General features: G+C 41.1%; 1 protein-coding gene across 9 annotated transcripts in view; it reads left to right on the top strand.

Annotated features, from left to right (window-relative positions):
* Positions 1 to 21,266, top strand: part of FAT3 (FAT atypical cadherin 3) — a 401,772-nt gene that overhangs the window by 59,295 nt on the left and 321,211 nt on the right. The window contains exon 1 of one of the 9 annotated variants that reach the window (XM_017819710.1): positions 10,344 to 10,717. The exons of 7 other annotated variants lie outside the window; for them this stretch is intronic. The gene's annotated coding sequence lies outside the window, so the exon portion shown is untranslated. Of the gene's footprint in view, positions 1 to 10,343; positions 10,718 to 21,266 lie in introns of those variants that run through there. One more of the 9 variants, XM_017819705.1, reaches the window with a different exon arrangement.

Raw genomic sequence — 21,266 nt, 5'->3', positions numbered from 1 at the left:
TAGTGAAATAATACAATACAGGAGAGGAAAATATTTTTTCTGAGCTTTGTGGTTAGGGTTTTTTTTTACTTATATTTCTTCAGGCTGAATTCAACATTGAAAACGAGATTTAATCACTGATTATATTGCTTAGTGATGCTCTGCAAAGGTTTATTGATTCAGCATTTCCCTTAGTCACGTGGCTGAGAAATAAAGAATGTGTGGTGGGGCTAAGAATGACTCGAAATATTAAAGAAATAAATGATAATTCATTAAAATGCGTTGGTTGATGACACCTGATGATACACTTTTCATGTATACTGATCTAAAACTATAAGACAACCATGAAGGAATTTAGTATTTATTGGGAGATAATACCTTTTAAGTGAAACTAAGGGGCTTTTTGGAGATCCTAAAGTTACCATATCTAGTTGTATGACAACTTTGTACTTTTTTAGCTCAGCAAAATCATAATTAAAGACTTCCATAATGTAGTGAGGTTTTTTTCTCCTTTATTCCTTGTATCTAGACCTTGTATACTAGTGTAGGAGAATTTTGTGTCCTGAGCTTAGGGCATCCCTCCCAGATTTCCCTCATACCCTGCATTCCCTGTCAATGACTGCTAGTGGGAAAAAGTCACTCTGCTTTTGAAATACTCTTTGATGTCTCAAAGTCATGACTGGAATTGTTTTCCTGGGTGACATGTTGAGAAATAATGCCTGTCTAAGAGTGGAGGAGCAAGGGAAGTCCAAAGCAACACTTAATATACTCCAGTTGATAGGAATGTGGGAATTACATGCTTTTGTGTGTGCTGTTGAGGGGACAAGGAGCCTCTACATGCAAGGAAAACATGAGGAGGTGCACTGTATAGGGAGGCTGATTGACAGTCTAGCTGGTGTAGATCAGTAATTGGAAACTCATTGCCCATAAATTTCTAGTACTTATTGTGAAATATAGGAAGGAGAATATATGAGCTCTGAAGCAGCTAACTCTTTCAAGCCCATCTGAGATGATGTTCAGCTTTCAAAGTAGCAAGACTGAGTATTTCTCTTCAAAGCCTTCATTTTTTTGTTGGAGCAGGAAGAATTCTGTTGGAGGAAAACGCCACCACCATGTGCTCAAAGTCATAGAATTTAGGTGAACAGCCTTAAATATTTAATGTTTATTTTTTTTACAGTGCGGCTTCAGATTGCCTTGGAAAAATCATTTTTGTATTTGGTGGTGAACACATTTTTGCCTTTACAAAATGCATCTTGCACATGTTGCCTGCCAATTTCATGTCTGATTTACCTGATTTGTGTCTCCACATTGGTGGGCTTATTGTATGTTTGTCCATGTGCCAGCAGACTCTGCAACTGTATTTTAAGAGGTCTGTTCGTGTCTAAATATTTATATTCTTTTCATGAGGCTGAGACTGATTGTATGTGCTAGCAACTTCGTCCCTGCACCCCCCTTCCTCCCCCAGACCAAGTGTGATTTTGGTACATTTTCCTTCTCACTTGATTTCAGCACTCTGGTGGTTTCCACAATACAGTTTTGAGTGTATAATTGGTTTCTGGTGACCACATTTTTTCTCATTTCTTTTGGCCTCTGTTCTGTTACACACATATTTGTCTCTCCATTAACGTCAATGTGAATTACAGATGAGAAGCTAAGTGTGGATAAATTAGTAATTACACAAAACGGAAGGTGGCATTTAAGTTTCTGAATTATTTGAGTGGGCACAGGACAGCTAATGAATACCTCAGGATCTGAACAAACAAGCAGCGCCAGTGTGTAGGGCTCTGCTGTTAACGCGGTTCACAGTGCGGTGGCTGGGGAAGGTGGGAGTATGTAGGTGGCAGTGCAACTCTGCTAGGTTTTAACACCCACTCTTCTGGCAAGTGCTGTGGGTTGATGGAAGTGTTGGTTGTGGTTTTGGAGCCAGAAATCATGCTTGCCTCTGAGAGAGCAGTTGTCTATGTACAATAAAAAGAAGACTGAATAGTCTGGTGTAAAACAGTCCAGAATGGTGTTTCTTGCTGTAAAAATACAGTTCTTAGATGAAAGCCTTCGTTGAAGATGGGCCGTGTTCTCTGCTTCACTGCCTGTGGTAATACTTTATTCATTTATGTTAGGAGAAAACCTTTTGTCTTCAGCTGAACAACTTCTGCTTTGCTTGCGGTGCCCTGCAGAAACATTACAAGAGGTTTCCTTGAAGGGAAGCACTTAGCTATTTTCTAAGCTCACTTTCAAAGTACTTTGAATTAATTATAAATGAGTAAAGCAGTCTGGCTCTTGATTACACAATTGCCTATCCTGGATTCCCTGTAATGAAATGTAAGCTGGCCCAGTCATAGTAAAACAGGAGGTGCTTTCTCTCCTATCTTATGATCTGTGCTATTCTCAGATCTACTCTTCTGATTTCTTTTAGGCTGCAATTCTGCCAGCCTTCTATTTCCTCCCGTCTCTCCTTGCTACCCTATTTTATTAGGCTTTTCTTTTGGCTGCACTTATGCTCGTATCCTGTTATAAGTTCCATTGAAAGTAGTTAACATACATTGATACAGTGCTTTTTTTGCACTGAAATAACACTATGCATTTTATTTATTTAAAGGGTTCTAAGTGCCTCCAGTGTCTATGTGTTTGACAAACACATAAAAATACACAGAAGTCAAGCACTTAGCTGCCCTGAGAGGATGGGTTTCCCCCTGTCTCTGCCAGGAACATCCATAAACCCAATTACTCATGTACCACATAGTTTAGTAACAATTAAACTGAAGTCTTTGCTTTCTGTATGGTGAACCCTGGCCTCTTGTCTCCATCGTTTGCCACAACTTGAACCTCACAGGATGTGATGTGTTTTATCCCATTACGCTGTCTTTTTCTGCCCTTGTTTTTGTGTAGTGCTGGATATTATGGTCTGCAGTTCTTCTCACTTTTGTCACATTTTTACTAGGTTTACTGCCTTCATATGGGATGGGAGGTGGCTCAGTGCAAGTGACATGGATGTCCTTTGCTCTGACGTTTTATTCTGTGCAAAATATCGGGAACGATGTTAAGGAGCTATAAAGTGCGGGTTTGGACTGCAATAACAGTGTATAAGCTGAAGACCCCAGCCTGAGTTTTGCAGTAGAGGTCATTGAGCTCTAACACACTTGGATTATGACACATGTGGTGGAGGTAGGGCTGCTCCTTGCTCTGTCCATTGAGTCTGTCTTGTAATGGGTGTCCAGCACTGCTCTTGACCTTTCCACTTGCTGAGGAAGGATGGGCTCAGAATGACTTAGGAAAACAGTAACCATCTTCCCCAAGATGCAAGAAGGGCAACATTAATTTATTCACCCCTGCTCCTCTCCCTTCCTCCTTTTGTTGGTTTAGGGAGTTTGAAGACATGATAGGAAAATGAATGAAGCTATAAATTTTCATCTCTTCTTAATATATTAATAATATGGAAACTATGGACAATGGATTCTTCTGAGCTTTGTTTTTTCATATTTGTTGGAGATAGTAAAGTAACAGAATGGAGGTCCTTCATATACCTTCCTTTGCAAACCTTCACATACCAACCTTGTTGGCTGAGTGCTGCCTTGAGAAATAGGCTGTACCTGCCTTTGAGATTTGAAGCCCATGTTGATGAATGCTGTTTATTCTCAGAATTACCAGAGAGCTGATACATATATATATATATATATATATATTTTACTGTGCCAGACTTAGAGTCATCTACATTGAAAATAATTTTAAAGGGGAGACCCGATTCTTTATTATTTTGCCCTTTTATTTGTATGTTCCTCTCTCCTACCAATCCACCAAGATTAGACCATCCAAGTTGCCTTTTTCTAACAAGGTGCTGCATTTTTTCATCTGCTCACTTCTAGCTCCCTTTGCCAAACCCTCTAGCCTTGAAGCTGCTTTTGTGGAGCATCTCAATCTTCAGGACTCATTCCCACAGCAGGCACTTGGGTTTGATAAAGACATCAGCCCTGCGAGTTTTAATCTTCAGCAACCATGGCAACCTGCCTTGCGTCCTTTGAAGAAGTAGTCCCGAACACAAGTCACTTCTAAGGTAATAGATGTGAGCATCTGTGATGTGGCAGGGCTTTTCATTTGAACTGTTATTAGCATGTGTTGGAGGTATATATTCAAGCAAAGAGACACTTAAGATATATTCCATGTTGTATGCCAATATGCTATAGAAAGGCCTGATGTATCAGTAACCAAAATTAGTGATGGAGAAATACCATCATATAATCTGGGTCTCTCTCTGTGAAATCACAGACCACTACATAGCAATTTACCTGGGTACTTGTAATGCTTTTATGCATACTTATTTTCCCTCCCTACTATCTGAACCCATGTTCTTTCTTCTTCAGCAGGCTTTTGCTTGTATGTTCTGACCAACACCACGGGCTCTTTTGGCTGTATTATGATACAAGTCTCTCTCTGCCTTTGAGCCAGCTCCATCCCTAAACTGCCAAGCCAGAACAATGGGGGAAGGTTTCCTTGCTGTAGAGGAGGAATCAAAGCATGGTAACTCAGTCTACGCTGGGAGAAGTGATTGGAGGTGTTGTGTAGAAAAACTGCTTGAGAAGAGTTGTTCTGTGTTCATGCTCAATGTGAGCAGGATCAGGGGTAGGGAATGAGACATACATCATGCAGCCCTAAACACATGGTAGGCCATGTTGTGTCAAGCTGGCAGCAGCATCATCCCAGGCTGACTATGTACTCGACAGGGCCAGGCAGATGCCCTGGAAGCTGCACTGCATTACCTGCAGCTGCCTTGGAAACCACAACAAAGCACTTACATTTGAGTAGTATGAATTTCTTCCAACTTTTATTTAATTTTTATTTCAGTTCATTCTGGAAAGAGCTCCTTCCTCCCCAGTAAATTACAGATATTTCTAATGCTGCAGTCAGAAGTGTGAGAAGTGTCCCATCTAGCTTTAACCAAGCTTGCCTGGGTGGTTGTGGCTGCCATGAAGCCACGGTAACAGATGCTTTATTGTGATATGGTCAGTGGTCAAAGTCTCCTGTATCCTGATTAGATTTATGTGGCCTGTGCTGATATTTGTAGCTTCACTGGTGTGAACACCAGTGCTGTTCAGTCTAGTTTAAAATTAATTTAGGTTAGCTTATCTGTCCTCCAGTCAGCTTTTGGGTATAGCATGCTGACCTTGCTAGTACAGAGCTAGAGCATCTCTGGTGGGAATGGTAAGAAACACTTACTGCTTTCTAAATTTTTGTTATATTATATTTTGTAGCACCTTTCTCAGGAGGGTCTGTTTTGCACCCACTGAATAAAGACTTAAAAATGTGAAAATTAGATCCAACAAGATTGTTTGGTCCTTTGAAATAAAGTGCCTTTAGAGTTTGTTGTCATCATAAGGATATAAATGAGACTTTCCAAATCCCAGTTCACCAAAGCATGGCTGCTTTGGCATAGAGTACAGTGAACCCCCCATGTTTAGCTGGGGGGTATGGGCACCTTCTGAAGAGCTCAGGCATGGAAGGGGATGCAGTGAGCACTGCAGCTCTGTTTGGGTTTTGCTGGACTTCCGTGATGGATACCGCTGGGGAGGTAATCACCTGGTCCCCCAGAATGGTGGCTGCACATTGCTGAAACCCAATTTTCAAATAGGAAATTGGCCTTTTATCTTTGGTACTTGCTACATAATGGTGCAGAGCAGCAGTCAGCTGAACCTCACCATTGGTTTACTGCTTGGTTGTAAATTGTAATTGGTTGACTAACCTTCTCTGATGTTAAGTGCCTTAAAAGGTTGTTTTTCCTTTATTTTAGTTTAGATTTAGTTTCTGGCTTTATGTGTTCTTTCTGTTTATTCTTCTAGTAAGATGTAATTAGAAATTAAAGAGAACAAAGTAAACCTCCAACCCTACTGATCTACATTAACATGAATCATCATCTCTTGAAAGTATGTGTTATTCAGAGCTCTGCAACTTGATATACATCCCCTTCATTTGGTAAATATTTAAAATATCTGCAGGCATTTTTTCACATTCTTGAGCCAAGACCACATTGCTGTGTGTTCACCCTTGTGTCTAAGTATTGATGTTTTGAAGCCAAAGTATATTTAGTTAAATGTCTTTTTCTTTTTTAATTTTTAGGGTTTATTGTACTGTATGAAAATGAATATAAAGAAAGAGAGGAAAACCTACCAATTTATTTGCCTTTTACTAATCAAAAAGAGTATATTAGAAAGAAAGTGTAAACAACTTTAAATAGTGCCAAAGGCTGTAGTCTTTGAGAACAGTTGAATTGGGAGGTTTATAAAATGAACAGAGCTGATGATGTCTGTAATAAAGTGGATTAGCTTTTACAAATTCTGTTCCGCCATGTATCTTTACATAGCTAATCTCCCATGTTTGCAGTTTCAGTCATAGGTTCTTGGGGAGCACCCAGATAGATTATAATTCTCCAAAGTGTGTTGTAAATGCTGACACTTCCCAATAGTTTCTGAAGAAGAAAATAAAAAAATTCATAGCTTTTCCTCTGGGCTGTATGGTACTGCGCCATTAGCAATCATTAGTTCCTGTGCTCAAATAGTATATACTGGCTTCTTACTCCTTTGGTAGAAACTCTTTATCTCTGATACATCTTTCCAGCTTGGATTTCTGTTAGGTACTCCTTACAGCTTCTGTAGAGTTGCCTTTGATGAGAATAAAGCAAATTCTGAGAACAATGCTTCTTCCCACAAATTGTTTTAAGCTAAATATGTCCTGTTCTGTGGATTATGTTTTTGGAGTCATCAAGGCACCAGCTCTGATGGTGGCAGAAATGGTGGGCCCATGTGTTGGGTGATGCTGATCTCCAAGGACCATTTCTGTCAAGTAGGGTGTGCAAAGGGTGTCATGAGAGAGCAGGGTCTCCAGGCAGCACTGGCAGCTCACCAGGGCATGTGTGCATGGGACACTCTTTGTAGGAGCCTCTTGCCCAGATCAGGGCAGCCGCACATCCCTCTTTCCCTGCCTCCAACAACAGCAGGGATTGTTCTCTTGGCAGTTAGGGACTGGGATTTTCACAGTGGCATTTAAGATTTTCTATTTTAAGTAGATATTAACCAATAACTTGGTCTGATACTGGCACACTTGCTTATTTTGAGAAATATTTTCTGTCCCTTTTTCTTCACCGATATGAGGTGTCCTTCCATGGACATGTCCCCACTGGCTTGAAATGTCCTGCCAAACTGGGACTTTAATTCTAATTGTCGAATGATCTTCAAACTATTTTTAGTAAAATGATGTAAATTTTTATTTGGAATAAAACTATGTTAGTGTATACACATGCAGATTTCTTAAGCAGCACAGATGATTTTTAAATACCATGAACAGTGCTTTGATTCATACTTAAGAGTAGACTAGGGTGGTGCTGACATTTTTTTAAGGAACGAAGCTTGACTTTAAAAATATGTCAAATTCTGTTGATCGTGTTTGAAACAGTCTTTGCAAGTAACGGACTTGAAAAGCCTGGGATCAGTTTCCTGCTATTCTCCAACACTTCTTGCATCTCCTTGGGGAGGCAGTTTAGGCTTTCAGTGTTCAAATCATCATCTCCAAAATGGGGATAATAAAGACTTTCCTAGTGCCTAGGAGTGTTGAGATGACAGATCAACTGATGGATCATTTATGGATTCCAAGAGAATTTATGTTCCCCTCTGCGGCTGTAAACCTCAACCTTTTCCAAAATGTAGCTACCCAGTGGGCCTCCATAGCCAGGATAGATTCAGTGGATTATGTTCTTATTATAGTGGTTTCCTATGTAAACAATTTGATTTCCAGGGCAAGTGGTGTATGTATGTGTTCATTCACTCCGATGAGATCCAAAACACTTGCCAAGTGCTTTGATCCCCTTGCCAAGAGAAGAGTTCTGTACAAGGTTGGGGCCACTTTTGGGGCCACTTTAGCCAACGAGCATTGCCCCCTAATTTAGAGTAGGAGACTGAAAAGGGAATGTAATTTTGCCAACTCTAGACCATTAGGTTGGTATTATCAGCAATCTCTGCATCTCATTTCAAATCCAGTATGTTTGCCATGCTGTGGTGCTGGATCAGTAACAACTGTGAAGCATGACAATCTACATAATTTTCTGTGATTTCCAGTGAAGGTTTTTTAATTTTCCTCTCATTCAAATTGTCACCCAGCATTGCCTGCTTAGTGCCATGTTAATTGGGGTACTTCTTCCCTGACTCTTTTTGCATGAAAAAACCATGCCAGCTAGATGATATTTGTGAAGTCAATACATATAAAGTGCAGCATCTTCCTCACGAGTACAGGTGCAAGTACATGAGCCTGGAATTACTGTAGTTTAAGAAACATGACTTCATGTGCATAAGCAATATAGCTACACTCTTTTGGTTCTTCCCATGTAAATAAACATTTAGTTTGTGGTATCTGTTGGGGTAGTTGACCATTGCTTGGGTTTTCTGCATACCCCACGTTTTTCTAACTGTGAAGGATATGACTGGGCTTTGTATAGAATTTGTGACAGTGTGGTATTTGGATCTACTGCTTGTAGTCACTAACAGGACTTTGGCCAGCTGCTGGGTTTTTTTCCCTCTGCCAACTAGTGGGAGAATCCTAACCTTAACATTATTTATTTGGAGGCTTTTTGAGTTAATTAATTTAACTCTTCACTGCCTTTGGTCACACGGTTTTATGAGTATTTTTAATTGATCTTATTTGTATGTAAATGCAATCTAACATTAATTTAACAAGATGGATTCAAGTCAGTGGTCAACCCAGCTGTTCAGTCAAGGATATTACTCAGTGCTGTTTATTGGTTTTAATTGAAGATCATGGCCACCCCAGAAACAAAAAAGGGAAAGCAGCTACTTTTTTATTGGTGGTGAAATCCTGTATTTGTAGGCAGTTTCAGTGATGGATATTATTAGCTTGGAATTGTACTGGCCACAGCAAATAAATAGGGCTTTCTTTTCTTTCCGATGACTTTTACAAATACAAAGGGAAATGTGGAAAGGGAAAAGGGAGCTCTTAACCTGAGAATTTCAGACCAGTTGAATTGAAGCAAACCACCCATTTATTCTTAGTTTAATGGCTTGCAGGCAGACTCTATCAGTTGTGGACTGTATTGTATTAATTTGCAATGGCAAGAGTTAATGCTAGTAATCGCTTTTCCTCTATAGAGAGAGCCTGTAGTAGATTGTTTTTACATGGCAATCTGTGATTGATAGATCAGGGAAAACAGGACCAAAGAAGGTTACTGCCTCCCAACCACTTCCCCCTTCAAATTAAAATAATTTGCAATTTGTAGGATGCCTTGTAACACGTGCTTCAGGAATGAGGCAGTAAACATACTAGGCTGCATTCCCTTAAAGCAGTGAACCTCTTACTGCCTTTCTTTCATCAAACCAAACAAGTTATGTTGTTGGGAGTCCATTGAAAACAAGTGTGCTGGCGAAACAGCCCCCAGACCCCTTCAGCAAACTTCCTTTACGGTCAGGCAGCGGACCTGATGAAAGAGCCTGTTTGTGAACATTTGGACTCCTTCCATTGATTTGTAAATCCACTTTAATAAAGTACTGCCGAAGCTAGTGAAATGAGCAATCGAGGGCTTCCGTTAAGTTTCTAACAAATATCTGATGCAGCTTGTATCACTGGTACTGGCACATGCTTTTGAAATTGTTTTTTTCCTGCTGCGTTGGATCGTTTCAAGATTGGGGGAGTAAGGGAAGTAGGGGGAAAAATGCAGTCTCCATCAGCCACACATTACATGGCTGCTTTATTTTTCAGTGCTGCTAAAACTCCTCTTATTTAATATCGATCATACCAAGGAGCCAGCAAAGTATAGTGTTAATTGGGTCCACTGGAATTCCTGTCCCCTGGGAGAGAGAGCTTCCTAGGCAGGGAGGGCGGAGGGAAGGAGGGAGGGAGGGAGGGAAGGAGAGAGGCAGGCAGGGAGGAGGGGACCCACTGTGTGCCGCATAAAATGTAAGTGCACTAGACATCAAGGCTTCTGCTTGCATCGCTGGGAAGCAGTCGCGGCGGTTCCCCCCCGCCCCCCCCCCTTTCAGAAATTAGCCAACTCTTTTTTATTTTATTTTTTTTTAAAGTCTGGCAGTTCTTCTTGAATTGACAGCTCCTTTCTTTTTCCTTCCTCTTTCTTTTTTTTTTCCTCTTTGCGGACGGCTGTTTTTTTTATTATTTGAATTGTTTTCCTCTCCTTTCTGCAAAGCTGCAAAAGCTCTGCTTTGAAAACTGCTGCCCCAGAGTGCAGTTGCTTAGCTGTCCTGTCAGCATTGTTCTAATGCTCATTCCATATGTATGTCACATAGGAGCAGTACCCTCCTCCTCTCCCTTCCCCCATCCATGCATTTGATTTTTTTTCCCTAAAGATTGAAATTTTTTTCTTATTTTTCCCAAGGAGCTTGCAAACAGGGAAATTCAAACTGAATGCTTCTCTGTTGTGGTTACTTATACAGCCAAGACCACATTTCTCTTAGAAAAAGTGTTTGCTCTGTTCCTTCTTTTCTCCACTCCCTCTTTTTCTTCCCTATAAGCACAAAGGCTTTAAAAACTAAGATCTATAGTTCTTTTTGCTTTTTTTTTGCGTTACCGTGACAGCATGTATCTCTGTTGCTGAAAAATGAAGCAGGCAGGCTGGAGGTTTTTTATGTTCAATGCTTTTGGGACCACTAAAAAGAAGTCCGCAGAGAAATACGTACAGCAACTGTGCCGACTGAGTTTCTCATCACTGTTAACTGTCACTTATTCTGACTAAAAGGTAAGGGATTCTTTAATATTTTTTTAAAGTCTTTGTGCATTGTTTGTGCATTGTCATTTGACATGTGCAACTCACTGGCTCAGAAGGGAGATGGGTTGTGAAGATTTTTGTATTAAGGTAGTATAGGTCACCCAAGCAAAGCTCTTTGCATCCACAGGAGAAAAAAGATCTTGTTTCTTGGAATTGTTTCCCTTTTCATCTCAAATGGTTCCCCCAGCTTAGCTCGCTACTGATTGAGACGTAAAGCTGGGGCATTATCGCTGCTGCTTATCTTTTCTGGTCCTCTTTCTCTACCTAGGAAGTACACGCACCCAGTTTGTGTGTGCGTGCGCATATGTGGGGCAGAGCATATCCCCTTTGCATAGGAAATACTTGGCAACATGCATATTCTCCTCTTTTACTGTGACTAAATGTCTTCAAGCACTCTTCACAAGGTAAGAATGCCTTAGTTCAGCACACTGCAGCTTATGCCTGTTTAAAATTATTACTTGGATTACAATGCATACTGTGGAAAGTTATTAGTTTCCACAGAGACCAATTTAATTGGGGGGTATGTGTGCAGCGGTTCTGTTTTGTGCTTTCCATACACCGCTTACGGGGGAGTATGAAATGTTATTTTCTTCTTAATTCTTGGGAAGGGTGAAGTTTACACTGTCTGTTAGGCAGAGCAAATGAAGTTATAGCTGAAATCGATTAAAGCTGTGGAGAAGCATAGCCTTACAAGGCTCTTCAACTTAGCCTGAGAGTCAGAAGATAGTTCATTAAAATATTTTTTGCGCTCCATTGTAATATGCAAAATTATAAGCAGAAAGGCATCTTCACCAAGCAGAAGTAGCAGCAAATGATGCCTGGACTGGATCATTATATTATTTATGTGTTAGAAACCTGTTTAATCCACAACCTTGGTGCGCTCTGCTTTTTTTGTGCGTGTGCTGGATGCATCTTGCAACAGCCTCTTAGTTCAAGAGGGCATTGTTTTATGAAATGTGTTAATGTGTTTCTGCTTTGCAGGCAGAAGTGCTCTCTGTGACTGTCCTTTAGCTGTGACACAATCCGTTATTTGCTATTTTGGACAAAGCTGGTTTTTAGGGCTTGCTTTGCTTTCTTTTGCAGATATTTGTGTTCTTACTTCTTAGCAGTTAGTTCTCTGCATAGAAAATGCATCTTAAGGGTGCTCATTTCTCATGCTTTGCAATGATCAGTAGCTGAGACAGTTCAGCAACCTCATTTAATGGTATTGCTTTACCTGGAATGTTGCATTGCTTATTTGAATAACCAGGAATACCACCAAATATGTAATTACTCTTAAAACAATCTAAAAATACAAAATATGAAGAAAGAGAGAAGTCCTGTCTGCAGGCATTAATTTCTTTCTTTACTGTAGCTGTTTGTAATGTCATTTCAAAATCAGGTATTTCCTAACTCATATTCTGTAATTCTATTTTCCAATGATTGTTGCTTTCTATTAGCACTGAGAAAACAGTCATTTAGATAACAGGTTTTCATTGACATCCTTTTTATATTATAGAAAGGAAGAAGCAGTAATAAGTTAAATTGGCATCTGCTAATTATGCTGAATACAGATTGTGAGCTCTTCAAGTCGTCCTTTGCCTTAATGCTGTTAGCATATTTTAGCACTGGCAACCAAAGGAAAGAAACTGGAATGTTCCTGCTTGGGTTTTTTTAGGGGGGGGGAAAAAAAGAGAAAAGATTACTTGTGAAGAAATGTGAAGTTTTGGGGTTTTTTAATGTTTGTATGCTTGTTGTGAACAGAAGAGCATCCCACACAGTTTCATAGCACTTGGTAAAACTGAGATCCCTGAGAAACTGACCTGTCTGGTGATCACTAGAATTTATTTTGAGCCTTGGAGATAAAAGTGTTGTTGTCCAATATAAAAGTTTGGGCAGAAAAAAGTTTGAGTGTTTGTAGCCAGATTCTTTTGGATCTCTGAGAACTAACTAAAAATACAACTGTCTTCTGAAGTTAGCTGTGGTTCTTCATACTGTATTGCAATTTTGCTCACCTCATCTGAAAACTAGGAGTCTTGGGCTTCCAGGGAAGCAGAAAAGCTGTGCTTCTGCCCAGATGTGCTCAGTTCTGCGTCGTGCGTTTTCCCTGTGCAGCAGTATCCCTGCCTGGCCGTGGCACTCAGCCCAGTCTCGGAGGAAGAGCAGCTCAGGTTGGGATGGCTTTGCCAGGGGACACGCTCCATCCAGCCCTTGGCCGCTGGCAGCGGCAGTACGACACGGGAGCGGAGGCCGTGGGTCAGCCACTAGAGGGGAGGCGAGAGCTGCGTTATCCCAGTGTCTGACTCCACGGAGGGGAGTACCCGGTACGGGATTGTCTACACGTGGGCTTGCACTGAGCAGTGGATATAGCCAACCTAATCTAGATCCTCAGGATGCTGGGAACATCCAGCGGTGCTCGCGTGGGGCATAGCATGGACTGATAGAGGTGCTCTTCCCAAGGAACATCCAGCTTCTGGAGTGAATTGTGTCATGAGACAAGTTTAGATGCAGCAGAAACGTGGCCCACGCTTTGTCTGTGCTGGGCAGGTCTGTGGTTTTCTGCATGTGGATCTGCCCAAGCGCCACTGTGCACAACCTTCCTCTCACCTGGCTTAAGCCTAGAGAAAAGAGACTGAGGAGAGACCCTGTAGAGTCTACAGCTTCCTCATTAGAGGAAGCGGAGGGCCAGGCACAAATCTCTTGTCTGTGGTGACCAGTAACAAGACCCAAGGGAATGGCCTCAAGTTGTGTCAGGGGAAGTGTAGGTTGGATATTAGGAAGAGGTACTTCACACAGAGGGTGGTTGGGAACTGTAACAGGCTCCCAAGGGAAGTGGTCACAGCCTGACAGAGTTCAAGAAATGTTTGGACAACTCTCTCAGGCACATGGTGTGGCTCTTGGGACTGTCCTGCGTAGGGCCAAGAGCTGGATTCAGTGATCCTTGTGGGTTCCTTCCAACTCAGAATATTAAATGATTCTATGATTTTTACCAGTAATGATGATTTGGCACATAGATTTACCATAAGTTGTTTCATTCTTCTGTAGAGGGTAGGTATCTTGAACTTAAAGCATTGCTCTGCTTGATGGGAATGAGCACACTGGGAAATGGCCTGTGTGGAGAGGTGCAGGGCTGAGTGGAAATAGGAGAGCTCCCAACCAGTGAGACCTCCAGGTCAAGGTGAGGTTGCTTAGGGATGGATGGGCAGAGCAGGAACCGTGTGCTTCGCATATTGCTGTGGTGTGTCATGGCAGTGCTGTACCTCTTGTCTTCATATGAGCCTAATCTTGCTAAAAGTCGTGTCAGAGTCTTTTTAATAAGACATTATGATTTTGGCTTTAATTTTGGGTTTTCTTGCTCTCTTACTCGCATGTGTGAAATGCAAAGCATATTTAATGAGTGAATACTTCAAATGCTTCCAAATTAATTAAAAACAGTTCCACATCTGGAATAAATCCAGTACCTTTCATGGATGGCTTCAGCTTCACGGTTTTTCTCTCTTGTGAGAAGCCCTGTGAATATTCCCTTGCAGATGCTTGTGAAAGCTGGAGTAGCAGAATCCAGGCTTATTTTACAAAAGAAAGAGATCTGAAACCCACAGAGATCAATGGGATCTTGACCTTTATTCCAACAGACTTTGGATAAGACCTAATAATATATATATAATTATACAATATGATATACAATATGATAGGTCTGTGCACGGTCAGGTATTTTCAGGGTACCCTGTCATGAAGGTAACTGCGCAAATCTTGATTAAAATTTGTTGTTTTCTGTGGTTCAACTGCTGTTTAAATTCATGTGGATTCATTGGGGCTTGAATTAGGCACCACAAACAAAAAAAGTGTTTTTATAATGAGAGTTTTTTTTCTTCTGCCTCCTCTGTTCCCAGAAATAAAAAAATGATCTGTTTTTTTGCTATGGGAATGTTGTGATTTAAACTGACACAACTAAGTGACCTAAAGATAGGCTTATTGCTTAGATAAAAAATGCAGGGTTGGGTTGTTTGAACTGCATTAGCATCAGAATAAGAAATGGCAGGGCAAGTTGGCCAAGGTGGCCCTGCAGAACTGGGGAGGGTTGTTCTCTGGAAAGCCTCTGAGCTGGGAATTCTTTTCTAAGCCATAAATAAATAAATCTGTGTCCTGAACACTTAATGAATACAAAGGTCTGGGCAACTTTAGGCTGTTGGGGATATTTTACAAACCCACATGATGCTTTTTTTGTTAATATTGTCGATTTCCATTTTCCCCCCTAATATTTCCATTTCAAGGTGAGGGTTTTCTTCTACTTGCTTTATTTATGCTGAAGGTGCTGAGGATAATGTTTTTGCCAGCACTTTTCTGTAAAACCGCTGTTAAGTCTCACATCAGTTTCACTATGTGTTCCACCAAAATGCTGCCCCTGAAACTTTGGATCTTGGAGCTACAGATTGGGATTGCAGGCAGTTTAGTTTTTCAAGTACCTTGTCTTTGGAGTTGTCCTTTGGCTGCTTAGGCTGGATCCTCTGAGGATTCCAATAAAATTATCTTGCAGGGATCCTACTGTGAATGCATATACAGCTTTTCCAGGGGACCTCAGTGTGTTTTACAGACCACAACTAATTGAACCTCATGACATTCATGGCAGGCAGATAAGCATGAACCACAGTAAATAAGCTAAAACAGAAAGAGGTGAAGAGCTCAAGTTTCCCATGGTAGTGAACAGTGACATTCCTGTTGGATTGAGCTATAGATGCCATGTACCTCTGAAAATGAGGCTGCTGGTGAGTTGACTGGAAAAGATACTCTTTTGGTAGTGAATTTTGTGGAGGGAGTTAATATCCGTGGTTTTGCATCCAGCGCCAGCCGGTTAGAAATCGAATTAGTTCAAAAGCCCTTCAACATTTCCTTATGAGTCTTCATAAGCAGCATCATCTTGGGAAGTTATTGAAATGTCCCCTTGCCCTACTAAACTGGACTTTTCTGAATTAACCTGCCTTAGTTGGAATGATAACTTTTTGAGTATCATTTTGCATTAAGCAGAAAGTGCCTGACAAAGGTGCACCAGCTCTTGCAATACTGGCAGGTTTTGACCACTGCTGGATTCTGACTTCATTGGTGTAGTTTTCTAGTAATTGCATCTCTGTTAGGCTTTTGGGAGGGGAATGATACTTTTAAGATTACTGTTGTCATGGCTGTTGGTCATAGGCAAAATACAAAACCAGTGCTGATAAAGTGAATGATGAGCTGGCCATACAGTAAAATGGAGTGGAAATGAGGAATTTCACTCGCTTAACTGCTTTCAGTGCACAATTGCTTCAAGTGCAAGAGTACAAGACAATGCCTTTAGAAAATAAAGGTTTTAGGCAGTTTGGTAACTCATTTTTGAAACTATAGAAGGTGTTCAGAGAAAGCAATCTAAAGAGAGATCTATGGGACCATCATATAATTATGGTGCTATAAGCCAGATTTGCAGGTGTACCGATACATCACAGATATTCCCATTAAGGCATGCTGTACAACTGGGATATACTGAAAAGAGAGAGAGAAAAGGAGTAGTGAGAGAAAGCTATGACCCTAATTTCTGTGGCCTTCTAAGAAAACATTTTAGGCATAGAAGCAAGTTAAAAAGGTTAATTGGGCAGGATCAGTTACTGTGTTGTGTGAAAGTGAGCTTTGGAGCTTAAGAGAAAGCAGCAGACAAAGCAGTGAGGTGTTCCAGGAGATAAAGCTGTTTGTGGTGTTGAAAAATTAGGATCATCCCCACACAATCTGGAAGGGAGGAGGTTTAAGAAAAGTGATGGGATTTACTGAAAATGTGAATGTTCTTTCAGTGATACAAGACCCCCCAAAGCGGTGTGGGTGGAAAGAGGAGGGCAGACAAGTTGCCCTTAGTTAATGGCTACAGCAGGAAAGGAGTAAAGTTTGTGGAAACTGAAGAGACAAGGCACAAAAGAGGAGGCAGCATGAAGATGATGGAGCTTTTTTTACCAAATCAGCATACCTGAAAGCATTCAAGATAGCAACAGAGTTCTATGACTGTATGTGTCATCAGGCAAGAGCTGGCAGTCAGGTTATTCTAGTACTTGACTGTCTTTGCCTGAGGCCACACTGGAAATACTGTGTGTAGCTCAGGCTATCTACTTATATAAAGGGTGTTACAGTAATGGAAAAGAATGAACCAAAGGGAATGTAAAGGTCACAAAGATTACAGGGGCATCTGAAAAAGCAGGGATGTTGAGGTATGTGCTCCTATAAACTGTCACACATACTGGAAGGGAGGAATACCAAAGTTCATCCTCATGACGTCCACATGACAGAGTGGTTGAACCTGCTGGAACTGCTTTATATTCAGTTGGAGGGAATTGACTGCCACAGAAATCAGAAGAATAATTGAATGCTTGCTGAATTTGAGCCTAAAACCCAGGGGTTTGGCACGATGATTTAAGTGCTAACACCAAAAAGCAGGAGTTAATTTTGCATCGGCTTCCTTGCTATAGACCTGCTTGTCTTCCTAGGAAACATCCCTGACTATGAGCTGTTGATATTGAAGCACAAGTATTAATTTTTGAATTAATTTTAATATTGTGGGCATGAGTCAGTATGCATCAGTGCTTTTAGTGCCAACGAAATGGATTTCAGACCAACAGGCTCTGGAGAAGAACACAGTTTCAGTATTTCTCTCATTGCACATTTAAGTGCAATTTGCAGAGAAGTTGGAGCAAAGGACAGCATCTTTGCTTCATTTGTGACTGGTTATGCAGTTTAATTAGTGCCCACCATTACCAAACAACTTCCATGAAGGTGAATCTGGGCTTAGAGAAATCTCCAACTCTGCAGAGGAACTCTGTAACTAGATGCTGAGAAGGGGCTGTTCATACACAGCAAACAAAAGGACCCTTTGTGTGAAAGTAGCTTGTTAGCTTTTTGTTTTTAAGCTGTAGCATGTCTAAGTGATCAGGGTGTCACACACTAATAAACTAGCCAGTCCCACTGGAATAGACGTTCTCGGTGGTGATTTAGAAGGTGCATTTATACAGTAGTCTCCAACTTCATTACTGCGCTGTTTCCTTGGATACTGAACATTTTGCATATAATTACAAGAGGGATGTTAACAACATTTCGTGGTTCTAATGTTTTTAATAAAAGTTTTTCATATTACTCTCTTTTTCCTTTAATATTCTATATCAGAGAGGAAGAACAAAAGGAAATTATTCTTTTCGGCTAATTTGCACAACTTCTTTTGAGCCAAGAACAGGTTTTGTTTCTTAAAGTGTGGAAATACTGCGTGCTATTTCGGGAATTATGTCACTGAATGGGTTGTAAATAGGAATTGAAGTGCTACTATTCATTGTAACATCAAATTCACACTGTTTGGGAACAACCTTACAATAGTAAAGAAAAAGCTGTTTGAATGCTGGGCAGTAAACAAAATTTGTTATGGGTGTGAAAGCATTTAAATACTTCATGTGCCTATTTAAGACTTGGGTATTTTGATAGTGTTCAGTATGTTTCTCTAAGGTACTTTCTGCTCTTTACACACCATCTTGGTTGCCTCAACTCCGGCTGTTGTTTAACAAACAGTTTGAGCTGCCATGGACATGGAAAGGATCCCTCCTGCCTGCCCCAGGCACCCGTTCCCATCTCCCTCCCTCCCTTTTGTTCACAGGCATATTTACAATAGGGCAGCTCAATCCACACTGAGAACAAAATCAACAAAAAACTAAAAATAAAATAAAAAAAAAAAAAAAAAAGAAAAGCCAAAAAGACCCAACAAACAAAGACAGGAGAAAAGGGGAGGGTTGAGCCTGGGACAGCTGCTTTGGTGGCCACGGTGGCTTATTGTGCCGTAAAGTGATCACCAAGCTGTGGTATGAAAGGATTATGCCTGAATATATTTTGGTTTAGTTGTGCAGACTGTCTGTAACTCTTGGAAAAAAGCTGTTAGGAGCATCAAGCTGTAGTGCCCAGTGATGCACCGCATGCTGTGGCCCTTCACTGATCCTGCACGAGAGTGTAAAGCTCTGTGTGTGTTACCTCCATGGCTTTCAGCACATCTGCTTGTTTCACTGCTTGCAGAAGATGCTTTTATGTGGAGTTGAGGAATGTCTGTTTGAGAGCAATATTTTTGCATGTCAAAAAAAGAATTAATGCTTTCGTGTTCTTTGAGACCTCACTGGACCTTGGGATATCCCCTAGAAACACAGCAACAAGGATTTAAACTCTGAAATGTCTGTATCTATCACAGACTGTGTAGTTATATGATGTATGAGGGCAGCTGAGCATGATGAAACGGGCTGTACGTGTGTGTGTGTGCGCACCCCCCCCACTCACACTAGAAGTGTGCTCACTTACTGGAAGCTGTTTCTAGGTTCAAAACGTTGTTAGTTTTTTTAGTGCTAAAACAACTACTTTATATTCCTACTCACGCTTTTACTTCAGAGAAACAATATATTGTATAGTTCATTTAATAAAATAAAAGCATTTTTCCAAAAGCCACAGAATACAGAATTTAATACAGTATCATTTGAAGATAAATTCTAGGGATGCATGTGAGATGGCTCTTTTACAATATACTCAGTTTTATTGCAGTCCTCACCGTGGCTTTCATATGCCAAAAGCTATTGGCAGTCTTTTCTTATCAAAGCTGTATAGAACTGTATTATATACACAGACATTTTGTCCTTATCCATAATAGTTTCACAAGTGAGGCATGCTTCTTTTTCCCCCCTTCTCTGTGCATTTGTAATATTGCTACGTTGGCTTTAGTAAGCTGATGCATTGCTATTTTTTAACTCTTACTCTTTTTATCACTGTATATTTTCATCTTAAAAGTACATAGGAAACAGGAAAAGTTATTCCTGATGATTTCAATCTTTGGCATGATGCTTTCTGAAACAACAATTTATTTTTTTTTTACCTTTCTGGAGATTTGCAGGAGTCAGGTTGAAATGGCAGCTGACTTTCAGTCAGTGCATGGTTGAGCGTGAGGAAGAGCTATATGCAAATAGTACCTTGCTATTCATTTTCAACTGAGGTCAAATTCAGCAGCAGCGAGCCTCACTAGGCATGAGCTAAGTTGTTATTTAGGCTGGAGTCCTTTTTATTTTAGCTGAGCAGCTTTCCCCTTCTCTTGTCAGAATAAAAAGGGTAAGCAAATGGTGAGCATGTGGCTAGGAGCCATGTGGCATTAGTTTGCTTCTGCAGGATGCTCTAAGAGGGAACATGCCTTTGCCTAGGGCAGCTCCTGGGAGCTGCACATCATCACAGCATGTTTTCCACAAGGCAGAAGCGATGGAGCACTTTAGCACAGCCACACCTGGGTTTTAAGAGTTCTGGTGGGATGGTACGGGGTTGCCAGCACTGCTTCTTCCCCTCCTAGTATACAAACAGAAGATGTAGAACCAGTGACTTTCTGTGTTTCGGGGACAAGCTCCATTTATTGGCAAGTGCTAGGTTGGATGTTCAGCATTGTGTGATGTGAGGTGGCCACCTTGCCAGCAACTTCTCTGCCTGTCAAAGTGCGTAAGGGACAGGGTGGCTCCATTAGGAAGATTTACCCACTGGGTCTGTAGGGAGTTGGGGTGGCACCATCACAGTGTGGGCTCCCAGCAGACAGGGAGAAGTCCAGACCGAGGAGACTGACAGCTAACTGATATCATGGAGGTAGATTTGATGAATACGTGGTCACAGGGCTTGGGCGTGACTCTGCCTTGCATGTTTCAGTGATTTACCCAAACAAGTGTTTGGTGTGCTTGTGGTTTCTGCCCAGGATTTGAGAGTGCAGGCTTTGCAACTTGACATTTTACTGCAAATGATCCTGACTTCAGGAGATGGAGAAGGGTGAGGCATTAAGATGAGGCTGTTCTTCCTAGTGGCTGCCATTGTCAACAACATAATGGAGTCATAACACTGTTGTTAGTGTTGTCTTTGCTGTTATCATTATTATCATGATTATTATTACCTCTACCTTACTGGTCTCCATTTCATGATTAGTGTCCAATTAACTTTCCAAGATCTAGATGTAATTTTGAAGAACCCAAACTCCTGACCTGTGAATAAATGATGAATTTTAAATGGTAACCACTACAGTGATGTTTAGAAACAGGATTGTATGACCCTCTGTTCTAGAAATTTAGGCCAATAATGCTGGTAAGTATTGCTTTGTAGGGAAATATTCCTGCCTTAGATTGTATAGATACTAAGGGCAGCATAGCAAGGCAGCGAGAGCTGTCAGCTGGAGTGTGTGTGTGGGGCATCTGCTATGTAACCTGGAGCTAGGGGCTTGAGATGCTGTACCTGTTTCCAAATCTGGACATGGGCTGTGTCTGCACTTACCTGACCTTCAAGTATGCATGAAAATCAGGAGCCTTAAGGGCAGCTCTGTCAGGAAAGGTGGAGGCCCATTGCTGTTGAAGCCTTTCTAACAGCCAGTGGGCGTGGGTGCTTTAGAGAAGTCCAGTACCCATAAGGATTTCAGGAGGTGGATAGCAGACTGCCGTGGAGTTCTTCCTGCTTCCCAGTGTTGCTGGTGGTAAGACTTTCCATGAAGCCTGGGATG

Source organism: Lepidothrix coronata, unplaced genomic scaffold, assembly GCF_001604755.1.
Source record: "Lepidothrix coronata isolate B3197 unplaced genomic scaffold, Lepidothrix_coronata-1.0 Scaffold76, whole genome shotgun sequence".
In the NCBI taxonomy this organism is placed as follows: Eukaryota; Metazoa; Chordata; class Aves; order Passeriformes; family Pipridae; genus Lepidothrix; species Lepidothrix coronata.
Note: the sequence above shows the minus strand (reverse complement) of the source record. Positions and strands in the feature narration are given on the sequence as shown.